We start from the raw sequence: 17,359 nt of genomic DNA on the forward strand, positions 1-17,359 counted from the left end.
CTTTAACTCATGTTATGTGTGTAGGCATTTACATGTGATTTTGTTTTTGTTCACATAGTGATCTTACTGTTTAATGCATATGGTATTAACAGTATATTGTATTGATTGTATATAAACTTGTGTAAAATCTGTTCATAGTGTAAAACAATTATATGTTTGATATCCATTTAAAACCTTTTCAGTGTAATAAAAGTATTTCTCTATAGCTCATGCAAGCAGGTCCAAATCCAGTATAAAGCAACCTAGGCAGCTGCCTAGGACCTGGTGCTGGCTGCAGAGTTTGTAAATGTTTAAAAAAGCAAAACAACCCCCCCCCAAAAAAAAAAAAGAAACTCTCTATCAACTATTCAACATCTGCTCACCAACATTTACTGCCCAGCTGCTCTCAAAGAAGTCTCTCTCTCTCTCTCTCTCTCTCTTTCACTGGCTCACATGGCTCAACATTTGAGCCAATGAAAGTGGCTTCCTAGAACTTTATATTATCCAAAGTGCATATTATTTTACAAGCATGGCTTGTTATTTATTTATTAAAACATTGATGATGCTTATTTATTTCAGCATTGAGGGTACAGTGTAGGAAGCATTTGGTAGGACAGCATTTTGCATTTATTTATTTTTTGTTGCTGTGTCACAGGTAAATGTTAAACCATGTGAGACAATGAGAATGTCATCCTAGAATATCATTCCCAAAGCGGGGTAGTATTTTACAAATTGTGGTTTATCATTTAAAGTTCTATATTTATTTCAGCATTGTCTTTACTTATTTATTTCAACATTGGTGATACAGCATAGGAAACATTTGAGGATAAGAAAGAACTTGTGTATTGTTACTATTATGCAAAAAGCACATCATTTCCAGACACAAGATATACGAAAGGTTTAAGAAAGAAATTAGGGAAAAGAAAAAAAATACTTCCACAATAAAAAAAAATCTGTCAGAAGCTTCAAATGCAAAATTGTGTTCATTAATACAACAGATCCATAAAAAAACAACTATATAGACCAAGAAACCTTGGGCCATTTGGAAAAAGAAGTGACTCAGGAAGTATGAAAATATAAAGAACAAAATCTAAAGACTTTGGAAAGGTATAAAAAAGAAATATGGACATGGGAAAGAAAGAGAGATCTGATATGGATCAATATTTATGCAAAAGAGAAAGCTAAATCGATCAACAGAAAAAAGACAACCCCAAAGATATTCAAAGAGAAATACAGGCAAAGGCATCCAGATATATACAATTTCACAATAAAAAAGACAAAGGCATCCAGATGTGGAAAATTTCACAATAAAAAAATAAGATCACAAAGAGGGAACACAGAACAGAAGATTAATCAAATAGAAGTTAAAAAATAGAACCTGAAGTTATAGAATACTTGCAAAGTGAAGAATTCAGTGTAGAAAGTCTAATATAGGTTATATCACAGCACGATGGAAAAATGAGTCCCCAAAGTAAGAAGAAACAGGAGGAGCAAGAGACATCTGAAGAAGACTTATGGACATGGGAAAGAAAACGAGATTTAGTACAGTTCAAAATTTACGCAAAGGAGAAAGCAAAACTAATCAATACAGAAAGAGCAACATCAAAGATATTCAAAGAGAAATACAGGCAAAGGCTTCCAGACATGGAAGGTGTTACAATACAAAAAATAAGAAAACAAAGAGGAAAAGTAAAAAAGAGGATCAGTAATGGAGAAGATAAAAAAATAGAAACTAAGATTATGGATTACCTGCAAAGTATAGGATTTAGTGTAGAAAATGTAACTCATATAGCATCACAGCAGGATAGAGCAATGGGCACCCAAATTAAGGAGAAACCAGTGGAGTGGGAAGCATCTGATCAGTTGCCATATGAAGATACTCTGGAGCCTTCCATAGGAAACCAGTGCACACATTCAGTGAGAGATGGACAGCAAGGGAAAGAACAAGAAACTGTGACAACTCTGACACAGTCAGTGTTGTGGAGTGATAGGCCAGTAAGTTCTCATATGAAAGAGCAATGGATGGCAGAGGATGAAACTAAACAGAACGTGGCACAGGAACATGATATGGAACTTTCTACAGAATGCCCACCGGAAATGGAGAACAAAGAATGTGCTCGCAGTTTAAAAGAAAATGGAGTTGCTTGATTTAATGGATATGGACAGACATATTAAGATCAATGAAAGAAACACATTGCAGATGGTCAATAAAACCCAAAAAGTTAAAAGTTTGATAAAACAAAATGAACACAGTAATTAGGACTGTCCATAGAAATCCATCCTATATAACAGAAGTAAACAGGATATATTACTGTGCAGTTAAATTAATAACTGATAAAGTCTTACCACATGAATGCAGAGTAGTAAGGGAAAGAAAGGGGAGAAATTGAATGCCATCATAGCAGTATCGAATAGAAAAAACTATAAAGCAATTACGACAAGAAGTGTCACTGTTTGAAGAGTATAGAAGAGGGAACAGATCAACAAAAATACTCAGAAAGAAAGAGATGATAAAAGCAACAAGCAGTATTATAACAGATTGGGATCTATCGTGGACTATCGCAAATAATAAACTAAAAATATCAGTATATGCAGAAAAACTTAGAAGCTATGTACATAAATGTAAAGATAAAGTACAAAGTGAGCAATTTATTGATGACCCAAAAACGTTTTATAGAGAACCGGGAAATTAGGAAAAAGGAATTGAAACACCACCAAAAAAGAAGAAATGTATAATATAAATTTTGGAGAAATATCTTTGAAGATTCTGTGGAACATAACAATAATATTACATGGATAGAAGTTATTCAAATGTACAGGATATGGAATTAGATGAAGTAATGGCCAGAGAGACTGAAACAAAGTTAAGAAAAGTTCCTAACTGGAAAACCCCAGGCCCAGATGCAGTAACTAACTTTTGGCTAAAAGTATTAACATCTCCATGAAGATTTAGCCACGAATAAGAACGATTTATATGCACACTCTGAACAGACAGCAGCCTGGTTAACAACAGGAAAGACCAATACTCCTACTTAAGACAGAATCTGCAAGTTGTCCTAAAAACTATAGACTAATAACTTGCCTTCTGACGACATATAAATTATACAATGGAAATGATGCTGACAGAGTTTATAGTCATTAAGAAGAAAACTCAATCATGGTAATAGAACAAAAAGGGTAATAAAAGAAAGTCATATGGAACAAAGATTCTTCTCCTTTTTACAGTTCTCCACTATGATTCTATTTAACAACATATGATCCTAAATATAGCATGGATAGACTACAAAAAAGCACTTGACAATATCCCACATTCATGGATAAAAGAGTGCTTAAAATGTATAAGATACACCCAACACTGATTTATTACATTACAGCAACCATGAAACAGTGGCAAACCAGTTTATAGTCAAGTCATGATAAAGGACAAATTATTATTCCAGGGATAAAAATTCAAAGGGGGATATTCAAGGGTGACTCTCTGTCACTGCTGCTATTTTGTCTTGCCCTTAACCCATTAAGTTGTCTGCCTAACGGATTAGGTCGTAGCTACAATTTGGCTGCCAGAAAGCAGCAATGTGTAAAGACTTCTCATCTTCTTTTTGTAGATGATTTAAAACTGAATAGTTCATCAGATTAGGAACTGAAAGCACAACCACAAGTGGTCAAAATTTTTTCAGATGGTATAAGAATGTCATTTGGTCTTGATAAATGTGCAAAAGCAATCTTTAAAGCAGGAAAACTGCACCACAAAGAAAACATCAATTTGGGACAAGGATGGGATATAAAATAACTTGAAAAAGTGAAATTGTATAAATATTTGGAAGGCGAAAGATCAACAATAAAACATGAACAAATGCAAACAAAACTTAGTAAGGAATATTTTAGAATACTTAATACTGTAAACAGTACTGACATCTAGGAAAAAAGTCCAGCTATAAACCAGTTTACTCTTCCTGTCCTAATTTACATTTTTGGAGAGACTGATTGGTCCCAAAAGGTGTTGGACAGATTGGACAGGAAAACAAAAAGGATGCTTCATGCTTATCAAATATTTATAAAAATCAGTGCATACCAAGATTATATATTCCCTGTTCTAAAGGAGGTATGAGCCTCCTCAAATTTGATTACATGTATAGATCTGCAGTCATGGGACTGCACACATATCTGCTGAACTCACAAGACCCAAACATAGTGAAAGTTTTGAAACATGAGGAGAATAAATCTAAGATGCCTCCTGTGATTAGTCTGGCAAAAGCATATCAGCATCAAGTGGGAATGGAAATCAAACCAAAAGTAGATAAAAATCAGGCAGCAACTAAATGTGCCAAAAAAACAAAAGAAAGAATATGAGGTGAAGGATCAGATGAGAAGGCAAGAAATGTGGAAAATGCATGAATATAGTTGCAAATATGGAAAACATTTGAAACAGCCTCACGTTGATCAGGAGTGAATGCAGGAATAGTTAAGGAGAGGTGAACTTAAACCAAAAGATGAAAGTTTAATACTGGTGGCCCAAGATAGTGGTCTATGTACACGTTGGTTTACAAAGTCCATTGAACATGTGGGAGAAATAGACAAATGTAGGTTTTGTAAAGCAGAATTGGAAACAGTTGCACATCTTGTAGCTGGTTGTGATATACTAATGGCAGAAGGACTGTATACTGAAAGGCATACAAATGTGGCAAAATTGTGCAAGCATTATAGTATTGAAGTGGCTGAAAAACAATGGAAGCATGAGCCACAAAGCATCCTAGAAAATGATGAAGTTTATATCACATGGGATCACCAATTACTAACAGTTCAAAAGATAGACGACAAATATAGTAGCCCATGAAAAGAGGACACAAGTTGCATTGAAAATTAAAATTGCTACACCCAGTGACTACTGTGTCTTATGTAAAGAGAGATGCAAAGTCATAAAACAGATTTGCAGGCAGAAACGAGGGCACTGTGAAAGAAGGATACCCAGACAGTTCCAGTAGTAGTAGGAGCTACAGGTCTTATAAAGAAGAATTTACAATCATACTTAGATATGTTAACGATAAATGTAAATCCATATGAATTGCAGAAGGAGTCATTAGCGGGCACATTGCAGGTGCTGAGAAGGGCACTTCTAGCTGACTTCAAAAATTGAAACAATATTAATTTCATAAACTTTAGTCTTACTTTGACTTAAGAATGAGGTCCATTCTTGCCATGGCATTAGAAATCTGAAAGATTTGGAGAAATTAAAAAAGAAACATTTGATGGTACAGCTTTGGAGCATATGTGTTGGTGGATCAGTGGGCAGCTGCTTTAACATTGTTGCCATAGTGGTAGAGCATTGGACTATTATTTAAGATACAGCACTGGAACAGCTGCATTGCCGCAATAGTGTTTATGTGTTTATGTGTGTGTGTGTGTGTGTGTGTGTGTGTGTGTGTGTGTGTGTGTGTGTGTGTGTGTGTGTGTGTGTGACAGAGAGAGAGAGAGAGAGGAGGGGATTTCAACTTTGGGAAGGCAAAGAACAGGTTACCTTCAGAGACATGGTTTGTTATCTTCAGTTTGTTTTTTATTTCAACATTGATAGTTCTTGTACAACATAGGAATTATCGAATTTGGAGGGAAAGCTTTTTTGCTGTTATTTAGTTATTGTTGCCTTAATGTTGTTACAGTGGCACAGGTACAGCACTGGAACATGGCAGTATAGCATTAGATCAACTGCTTTAGTGAGATAGTATCTACAGGTGTGTGGGGTGATTTCAATTAAATATTACAACTTTGGAAAACTGAATTTTGACAGGCAAAGGATACTTTAATTTACATGGCTGTTTGAATCATATATCCTTAAAAATGGAAGCTGATATTGGCTAGAGGGTTAATTGGCATATTTTCAAGGCAGAGGATGACATGATGGTGGGCATTGCCAAGACAGATTTTGATTTGCTTTGGAGAGATAATATGAGGTTGAGACCTATATTTATTTTGTGGGTAAGTTGGTCGCTAGCACAGAATGATAAAATACTCAAAGTTTATGGTTGCTGTGTAAGATGGAGGGTTGAGCATTTAGGCAATATTGCAGGAAAAATAGATGATTATGACATTGCTTTAGGGAAGGTATAGAAAAGACTGTGGTGAAAGCTGAAAAAAAAACATCTATTTTTGTACTTGGTGTACTTTGCAATCTTGATTGAGAAAGCAAAGAATGTAAAGAAAGAAAAATCACACAGCTTTGAAGAGATTTATACAGTCCAGTTTGTCCAGAATTCTTGAAGAAAGAAAGAAGTTGAGATGCATTTAATTTTTATCCTTGTAGAATTTGTGATTTTTCTGCCAAATCATTATCGATCCCATTGCATCTGCCAATTTGATTTGCCATTCTGACCCTCTGGCAATTATGACTGATGAAAATGTGTGTATATATACTAACCAATTATTTAAGAAATATGTGTGTAAGTACTATTGTTTTATTGATGAGCTAATATTTATTTGCAAAGGGGGGCAAGAACAAGTTAAAATATTTTTAGATCAAATACAAGAGATCAATATGGGTGTTAGGTTTGATGGTTTACAAATAGGACAAGAAGTAAATTATTTAGATGTTTTGTTAAAAGGACAAGTGGGGGAATATATTAATTCCTGTATATATAGGAAATTTAAAGGTGCAGGATCAATTTTACATGGGGAAAGTTTTCATCCGCCACATACTATCAAAGCTATACCATATATGGAATTTAATAGAATTAAAAGATTGTGTAGTGATCCAGCGCAAGTAGAAAAGGAATTTAGTCAAAGTTTCAATAAATTTAGTTCTAGGGGATATAATAAAGTGGATTTGAGAGCCAGTTTGAATAAGGTTAAGAAATGTATAAAACAAGGTAGGGTTAAAAGTAGTGTGAAGGAAAGTGACTATTTATTTTGTTTCCACTTATTCAGTATTATCGGAAAAAATTGTGGAACAAGTAAAATATAGTTGGAATGTAGTCAAAAGAGAAGTGGATTTTTTATGTGACAAAAGAATAAGTTTCTCTTATCGAAAAGGAAGAAGCATAAAAGATTTTATAGTTCACAGTAGATTTAACATGCCAAAGGTACAAATGGTGAAGCAAGTAGAAAAATTAGGAACTGTAGTGTGTGGTAAATGTAGTTTGTGTAAGTATATAGTAAAAGAAGTTGGTAAAATTAATGGGGTTCCATTTTATACAAATGGAACTTTAATTGTAAAACAGAGAGAGTTATATATGGTATGAAATGTTTGTGTAACAAATTTTATGTGGAAGAACGAAGAGAACATTGGCCTGTAGAATAAAAGAGCATGTTAGAGATATAAAAAGTAATAAACAAACCAGTCCTATAGCATTGCATTTTAATAAATATCATAATGGTAATCCTGAGGGATTGACAGTAACAGTGTTAGATAGTATAAAAAGTAGTGAATATTTGAGTGAACAACACATTAAATATATATTAAGAAAAAAAGAAATTTGTTTGATTTTAAAATTTAATACATTGAGCCCTGTAGGGCTAAATCATGATTGTTCATGTAAAAGCTTAGTGTAATTGATTATGTGTTTTATATTGTATGGTTAGTATTGAATGTTTTGTTATATGTAATATTGTTTCTTTATTTATTAATTGAATGATTGAGTGGGTGTGTTTTATTCTAGTATAAAAGTGAGTTTGAATGAACTTGAAAAAAATTTGCTCTTTTAAAGGCAAGTTTGCCGAGGCGCTAGAGAATTTATTTTGTGTTTCATGAAGAGAGAATTTACTCTGCATTTTATGCTTGACAAAGTACTTCAGAATAAATCCTTGTATTACACTGAATTGGATCCAATTTTTTGGTGAAGAATTATGATTGATGAGCTGACAACTGACAAATTAATCTGTAGATAGTTTTTCAAATGTTTGATGCCATAGGATTTTCTAATCATTTTTCTGACCTAGCCGACTAGCTTCATGGCATATATTAGTACAAATATTGATGACAGTAATGCAATATGTAACTTCATGCTTACACAATTCCATCAGTTTCTAGTAGATGGTAACAATTGCTGTTTACATTTTACTTTTACTTTTTGTCTGCCATTCCCACATGCACAACTATGTCTCTGTATGCATACTTGTGTCACTTATGGCATTTTAATTTGCTACTAGACATGCCTCACCCTCAGCCCTCACTGCATTTCTGTGTACCTTTTCCATTTTCAGTCACCATGCTGACTTGTATTTTCCATGTGTGCCTTCCCATATCTGACTGAATATGCAAACACACACATACACATATGTTGTATCCCCAGCATTGAAGCATGTTTCATGTATGTTGCATAGTCTCTGTCATTGATGCTCTGCATGATTACACATATATTACATGGAAGTGAATATTGCACATGTGCACACTAGTGTTGCCTTCTGTGTGACATTCCTTATCAGCCATGGGATGTGATGCACGTTTGTGTTTATATTTTTGGGCCAGTGATTGGAATGTATGTCACTGCTTCTGCTGCAGTAAGTGTTTACTGTGCAGTAAGTCACAGTTGCACAGTACACAATACCATGTGCAATACAGCACTATTATTGTATGGCCCCTGTTTTTGGCTCTGTATTTGATTATACATTCTTATGTCGTGGACCTAGATGTTTTCTGATAGTGGGTGTTTGACAGGTAATGTTCCATGCTACTTATCTGTATGATGATATCTACCTGCCCATGACAACTTCTGTTGTGCACACCTCCTATGTTCCACACATTTGCCTGAATTTTTCTGTTTGGTGATGTACACTGTAGACAGTCTTCCTGCACTGATGCTTCCTCTCAGTGTTTTGTGTATATTCTTACTGGTATATATTAAGGCTATGTTTGATGTTCAATGTAGATAACTAGTGGGTTATTTATGTTAGTTGTGATCTGTGCTGCTCTTGTTGTGAAACAAGTGAACATCACTGTTTACTTTGTGTACGTATGTATATTTGGCTTGTCAAGACTCAGAAGTGTGTGTCAGATGCTATTGTGTTGCCTGACATAGGTAATATGGCTGTATCCTCCATTGTCCACATCTATTTCTTCTTGCCCTGTGTCCGTGGGATCATCCTCTTACAGCTGTGGTATTTCATCTTCAGACATCTGGGGATATTGTAGTAGGTCACTCACACCTGTGGCTTGCAAGCCACCATGTTCTTTTGTTAACATGTTGTGTAGCATGGCGCACACAGTAATCATCTGTGGTGCCTCTAGTGCACTCCCCGGATGTATCCAGATATCTGAATTTTAATTTTAGCATGCCTAATATAAGCTTAATGGTGTTTGGTGTCTCTGTGTGTGATATGTTGTATTGTCCCTCAGCAGGGTTGGATGGGGCTCTGTATGGCACCATTAGCTAAGGCTCTACTTCATAACTACAGTTACCAGTTTGTGGGAAGAGAATAACACACATTTTATGTAGGTCATCCTCCTGCTTACTGTTGACAAGGCTGGATTCTGATTACATCATAGCTGTTGTCTAGTACTTATCAAGTAGCAGTATCTGAGGTATTTTACCATGTTGAAAAGCTGTCCTCAAATCACTTTCCCTCCATATTGCAGCATCATAGATATTATCAGGGTGTGTCACCATGATATTTTTAATTAGATCATCTGTTGAGCACACCACCTGACAAATGAACAATGGCCACCTCTTTCTGTTTATGTACAGTTCAGCATCAGGTACAGTGGCGGGTTTTACTTTGAATGTGGGTGTGATTTATGACGCCAAGGACACGGGAAAGTTGGCTAGGACAAAAAAGTGTTGTATGGCCGTTCTTCATTCCATGACTGTAGCTGAAAAGTGGATGTAATGATCCACCTTGCTACACATTGTTGCTAGGAATTGTGAGGATGTAACTGGCAGCTGTCTGGGACACTCTTACAGCATCTCCCATATGCTCTTAAAATGTTCCAGAGGCCAGTATACCTAGACTCAGACAAACTTTTGTTTCTTGCAGAGTATGTATATACATGTGAGGAGCACTTTCATAATGTTGTCAGTGAAGCACTCTGTTGCATTTAAGTTGCACTGGGGGCACATGCTGTGGTTTGTAATCTATTAGTTGTGTCTGGAGTCTGTAAGTATCCTCCACTGAATAGATACTTAATTAGTCTTGCTTTAGCATATTTATGAAAATGTGCCCTCCACTGGCGTGCTGTCATCTTTCTGCATGCTGCATATCACAACTTTCTTTTGAAATCTGGACCACTGTCATTAAAAAGGAAAATGCAATGTATTTGTGGCATGGATTCTAATTTTCCTACTGTTTACATGCTGAGGAAATGAGAGAATCATATTCTATGCAGGTTATAAATTGTGCGGCCATTTTAGAGTGGGTACTGCCATGTCAGTTGGAAAAATAAAGGTAGGACTTAAGCTCAGTACCCAAACATTTGAAAGTATGTACAGTGCCAAACACAGTAGCAACTCTTAAACTAGGTATTTGTCATCATTCAAGGAATAGAATAATTTTACAGAAGTTTTAAGAGAGATTTTGTTTTTGGAATTTTATGAGCAGGCAATGAGCCTGTAGGTTGCGATGCTATAAATGTCTGATATGGGGTAATGTGAAATAACTTATTTGTATTAGCAACATTTATCAACCTATTATGTCTCTTCTACAGGTAAAATGTTTATTTGCATATGAATCAGGCTAACTAAGCTAAAATAGTTGGAAATAGAAAGGACAGATGACAAATATTAAGGACATTTGCTTCTATATCTCTTAAGAGAAATAGAAACAGAGAAACTGGAAGAAACATAATCAGTTAAAAAACTTCAAAGAATGAGTTAAGACCGTATTTCAGAATTCACAAACAATGTAAGAGATGGAATCAAATATTTTTGGATTTCAAAAACATAATGAGCTAGTAAGACTTCTGAAGTTCATATTTCAGTGGGAGATTTTAATATATATAAGCAGTACAATAATAGACTTCTCCCTTTCTGTATAACCATGTTAAATATCAAAGAATAAACCAGTAGTAACAACGCGTTCATCTAAATGAGAAAAATGAATTATGCATTATGATTGGAAGGAAGAGGCGCTACAAAACAGAGGATATTAATAGCTAATATCAGTAGTGGAATTCATTTTTGAAACTGGATCAGCATTGCTTGCTTTTTTTAAGTTTGGAAAATTAGAATTAAAGAAAGAAAGGATGGCAGTATGGATGAGTAGACATCCTGTAAAGGGGTTGCAGACATACATGAAAATATATGCAGCATCTGTTTTCTAGCCTGCAAAGCCTTAAAGGATTCAATCCTATATGGCCTACTGTCCAACCACAAAATTAATAAAACCCTAATCACCCACTCTGGAGTTCTTAACTTCCACTGAAACACTAATAGAACATGCTGGTGATATATTTCCCAGATAATCCTTCTTTTATGAAATAGCCTTTACTTGAATATAAAGCAGTAATCCCCTGACTGTATTTAAGTGTACCTTGGGAAATGGATAGACAATCATAAATAGCACCCTGGTCTGGACTCTCAAGCCTTCAGTGAATGGGGGCAAAGTATTTTTGTCATTGGATGTGTACAGTTTAGGATATTGTGAATAAGCTACTAATGGTTCTCTGGATCAATAGCCTTGTACTAAGCTGCAAACCTATAAAAGTGCTACACAGATAACAATATAGCTTTTTAAAGAAAAAATGACAGATTAATAAAAGTGATAACCTTATATATCCCACAGAAAGACTGACTTATAAGATTTGTTGTCTGAGTTATACTCATATTATCCTTCCCTGCATCCATAACAGCATGCAGTTTCAACTGTTTTTTCTTGCTATCAATGGCAGAGAGGTTCAAGACAAAAATAAGAATGTATAATTGTATCTTTTGACTATGTTTTGCATGCAGCTCATCTGAAAGCTGTGCATGTCTAATCCAGTAAAATTTTTGTAATGGAGGATTTTGGTATGACTAACATTTGCATGCAGGTCATTTGAAAGTTTTATGACGTAGCTACTAAAACCTCAAAATGTATTTTTCTGTGTAACTTAAATACAGATCAAAGGCTGAGTTTATTTTTTTATCATGGACATTTATTTTGTGATGAAGGAATGTTTATTTCACAAGATTTACAAGATTAAGTTCAAATACAGGGCAAAGAGAGACGGAATTTTGAAAATTATTGTTGAAATGGAAAGCTTCTGTGTACTGCATTTATGCATTTTGACAAGATGGAAACTGTGGATGAGAGCAACTGAATGACAAAGAAAGGTTCATGTTATTTTTCTAGAACCGTAGAAAAGAGAACGGGAGAGGATACTGTGGTAAAACTTCCTAAAAGAACAGCTATATAACTGATTATTAATGAAATTAAAAGAAACAGTGGAATTCATTAAAGTCAGACCAAAGTTGAAAAATACAATAAATATTGTAAGAGTAGATGGAAAAAGGAGCCAACAAGTAAATACTTCTGCTTTTATTACAATAAACTAAGTGCTTTCATCCACAGTAAAAAGGACTTCTTCAGAAGTTCTGAAGTAGTCCTTTTTACTGTGGACAAAAGCGTTTCATTTATTGTAATAAAAGCAGATGTTTTTACTTATCGACTCCTTTTTCTATTTATCTTTGATTTTTTGAAATATAGTAAGAGCAGAATAAAACACAATTTTGCCTTTCTGATTCCCATAATTTCAAAACAAGTATTATAAGGACATTTGGTGGTTGTAAGGTTGGCTGAAGAATGTAGTTTTCTATGTTATTGTATTTGGTGTCATCTGGTGTTATGTCTAGAGTAACCAGATGAGAGCTCTCTTTTATGAGAGAATTTTAGTGAAACGGCATAAGAAAAGCATCCCAGGACTTTAAAAACTACTACTAATTTACAGGTGTGGCAATGGGGGGCTACAGTAGTTTTGGTATTTGCATGTATTATTTTAATTTGTTTGGAGAATAAAATTTTAATCACTCATTTGTTTCAATACTTAGCTTTTTACATTGATGGCTTGATGGTTTACAACAGTTTGACAAGTTTTTAACAGGCAGAAAAAATACATTTTTACATTTTGTTTGCAGTAGCAACAGGTTGCCCATTTTTTTATACTATTGATATCAGGAGAAAATATGGAAGTTGTCCTTTTAGGAAAATACCTTTCCAAATAAGTATTTGCTCTAAACAGCTGCTACCATACTAAACTGAAATGAAATGTTGTCAGGGAATAAATAATTAGAGATTCCAAAATTTGGTTAGCAGTTAATGTTTTTTTTAGAGAATGTCCAGATGATTTCTGATTTGTTCAGTGATTGGTAATACACCTGGGATAACATAGATAACATAGGGAGTGAAATTATTGAAAAAAAGGGGCTTGTATAAATTAACTTTAACTGGTGTCTACCACTTCAGAACAAGGAAACTAGAAGTGATAATTAGAAAAGTATTTTCTAATCAGTATGTCTGTTTATAATTGTGATGATTGGAGTGTGGTGGTGAAAAAAGATGTATCTTTTTTGTTAAACTCAACTGAACAATTTGTTGTTATCTATTTATAACTGTATCTTTGTCGCATGTTTCCGGAGAAGGGGCATAGATATTACTGACAACCAACACTAGCAATTCCTCAGCATACTCCTCCAGTATGCCAGAAGTACAGGGTTATTTGGTAGATAAGTGATATTTCTGTAGTATCAGTACCAGCATATAGCTGAAGTGCCAGGTCCCCCGCCAACGCCCTTTCACATAAATGGGCCACTGCATTACATTAGAGAACTATTTGACATTGACATTCAATATAATAATAACATTTCTATGTCTGGCATATGTGTGAACCTGATTCATGTTTTGGAATTGGGCTTATGGCTTTGGGATTTTTCATTATCATATATGACTTGTGGAAACCTTAACCCTTTTCTTAGATTCAGATCTGGAGTTGCTACCTGATAGTGTAACTGGTTTAGGAATATCACAGATGACTGAAGTAAATTTCTTTGTTCCATAGGTTCATAGGTTCATAGGTTCATACTAGGCTATCTGCCCTAGGGCATTTATAAGCCTAGCCAGAGTGTGTTTGGCTTTCGCCACCCATTTTAAATTAATTTTGCTATGCCTTTTTTCGAGGTTAGTATACTGTGCCTCTGTCTAACAGTGACACAGAAGTGATACCAGGGGTAAACCTACAATCTCCCATCCACTCATCAAGATTTCTCTTGAAGAGAGTCAATGAGGGACTCTGCCTAACCTGGACTGGGATTTTATTCCAGAGTGAAGGGAGCCTCTGGGTTATGAATCTGTCCCTCCAGCATGTCCTATTTATTTCAGTGCTGAGGTTCAAGTCTCTCAAGCGCGTAGCTCGATGGGATTTGGATTTTCTGAGGTGCAGCATGTCCATTAATTCTGGGTTGGACATGGCTTTATACATCAGGCACAGATCGCCTCTGAGCAGGCGGTATGCCACTGAGTAGAGCTGGAGTTTCTTTAACCGGGCAGCATATGGCATCTGTTTGAGCCCTTTGATCCTCTTGGTGAAGTACTTTTGGGGTCTTTCCAGTTGCTGCAGGTGTCTGGTAAGGTACATCCCAAAAGGGGCATTGTACTCAATTATAGGCCTGATGAGGGATGAGTAAAGAGGCACGATGACCTCCCCTGATCTAGATTTGAATCCCTTCATGATTAGGTGGGCTATATAAAATGTTTTTCTAGCCACTTTGGCCACGTGGTTGTCAAATGAGAGATTGCTATCAACTTGGGTCCCCAGGTCCCTAATTACTTCTTCTGTACATAATGGATTACCACCTATGTGGTAATTTGTGGGCACTTTGTTTTGGCCAAAGGGGATGACTATACACTTTTTGGCATTTAGCTTGAGGCCATGGCTCTGGCACCAGTTGTCTGTTTCTATGAGGCCCTTTTGGAGGATGCTTGTGTCGGCTAGAGAGTCGATTATGGTGCCCTGTTTGCAGTCATCTGCAAACTTGGTCAGCCACAGTCCTTCCATGTTGGCCTGTACCTCCGAGAAATATATACCGAACAAGAGAGGTCCCAGGACTAAGCCTTGTGGGATGCCACTTGTAACTATTTTGGAATCTGACATGGCTCCAGCAATTCTAACCATGTGGGTTCTATCCTTGAGCCAGTTTGCAACCCATCTAGTGATATAGGGGGTTTATATTTAAGCTGGTGAGCTTATCTATAATGCTCGAGTGAGGTATTGTATCGAAGGCTTTTGCGAGGTCCAGGTAGGCTGTGTGGACCAACTTCCCCTCGTCAATGGCCTTGGTGACTGTTTCAAAGAAATCAACCAGGTTTAAGAGGTAGGATCTGCCCTTAAAAAAGCCGAACTGGGTAGGATCCACTGTCTGTAGGTCCCCAATATCTTTATTTATGAGGTCCATGATGATCCTTTCTATAGCTTTGCAGATCAAGCTAGTCAGGCTTATGGGGCGATAGTTTCCAGGATCCGTTGAGGCACCACCTTTGTGGAGAGGGACCACTGTTGCTGTACACCACTCTTTGGGTACATATCCTGTAGTAAGGCTGAGATTGAACGGTAGTTTTATGTTTGGGTTTATCTCTTCTTGGAGTTCATGTAGGATGCAGCCTGGGACACTGTCTGGTCCCATTGATGCTGTGTTTTTTGCTTTGGAGAGGGTAGCTCTTACCTGAGCATCTGAGATGTCAGGGGGGCAGCACTCTGCTGGGATAGATATTTGCCCTTTTGGTGGGGAGGGAGGGGAGACGTTTGCGCTGAACCTGTCAGCTATGATGTTGGCAATGTCTGTGGGATCTGTGTATTTTTTGTCATTTTGGACTAATTCTGAGCATATCTGGGAATTCCCACCCAGGTTCCTAACATACCTAAAGACAGCCTTGTGATTATCCTTAGTGTCCTGTGCAATTTTTCTCTCTAAACTAGACTTAGACGATTTTATGAGTGCCCATAGTTTTTTGCTAATACTGATCAGAGATGCCTTCCCTTTTTGGGATTTTGCTCTATCATGTAGTAGCTTCCTCCTTCTATTGTATAGTTTGTTTATGGCTGGGGTCCACCAGACAGGACGTCTGCCTTTGGAGGATTGGGTCTTGGTTTTATTTGGGATTGCATGATCCATGCATTCCTGAAGGTGTTCATAGAATGCATTTATAAAGGATTCTGCTGTCTGGGCCGTATTTTCCACAGGCCCGGGGGCTTTGAAGGATTCCACCTCAGTTTTGAGGAGTGTGAAATTTGCCTTAGAGAAGTTTTTCACTGTGGTTTTCAGGGCAGGGGGTGGAGTCGGGATGTGAATATCCAGTGAGATTAGTTTATGGTCTGATCTTACCAGTGAGGGATACACTTCTGGTCTGGAGCATAGAGTCTCCATGTTGGTAATGATCAGGTCCAGTATGTTTTCCCCTCTTTTGGGAGTGGTAATAAGTTGTCCCATAGCATTTGAGTTTATAAATTCTAGGAACCTTTGGGCTAGGGTGTTGAAGCTAGAGTAGTGCTCTCAGTCAATGTTTGGGTAGTTGAAGTCGCCCAATATAATGGTGTTTGGAGAGACCTTCATATTTTCCAGTGTTCTCACAAAGGCCGAGTGGGGTTCCTGGGTTTGGGAGGGTGGTCTGTAGCAGGCTATAAACTGGAAGACAGTTTTACCCACTGTTAGTTGCACATGGATAGTCTCTGATGCTTCGTGCTGTGCCACCAACCTGGAGGTGTGGGTATCTTTGACGAATATTGATACTCCCCCTGTTTTTGTGGTTCGGTCCAAGTTTTGGGGCCAAAAAGCATGGTATGAGGTATAACCTGGTAGTGCTGGCGTGATCTCAGGAGCCTTGAACCAGGTTTCTGTTACTGCACAGATATCAATGTTCTCCATGCTAAGGAGAGTTTGAGTGCGTGTATCTTGAGGTTTAGACTTCTGCCATTGAGTAGCATTACTCTTAGTTTCTTATCCCTTGTCATACTTATGGAGGTGGGTTTGTCTTTTGAGCCTTGCCTAAAAAAGGCACTATGGGGATAGCAAGACCCTTTGCCAATATCCAAAAGCCCAGGGGTGACAGGTGCAAGCTGTCCCTAGCGAAGCATCGTGGCTTGTCGAGCATGTCATCCCAGGCTGACAGGCATTGGATCCCCTTTGAATGACACCAATATTAAGCCAATTGTTGAAATTGCTCATCTTGTCTTCATATTGTGGCATCATTCTTGATGAGAGTAAGATGCTACTCAAGGTCAGGGTCATACCGGCCAGGGCTACATGCTCATAGAGCTCCTCTATGTCTCTTTTCATGTAGTCCAGGGAGGTACGTCTCAGGTCATTCACACCAGCATGGACAATGACTGAGTCATATTTGTACTTACCTTGGAGTGACCTGAGTGCTTGTGTTATGGGGCAGATCCTAGCGCCCGACAGACAGCTCACCATGACCTTCTCCTTGTTCAGCC

Source organism: Protopterus annectens, chromosome 9.part0 (assembly GCF_019279795.1).
Source record: "Protopterus annectens isolate FY-2018-M chromosome 9.part0, PAN1.0, whole genome shotgun sequence".
Taxonomy (NCBI): domain Eukaryota; kingdom Metazoa; phylum Chordata; order Ceratodontiformes; family Protopteridae; genus Protopterus; species Protopterus annectens.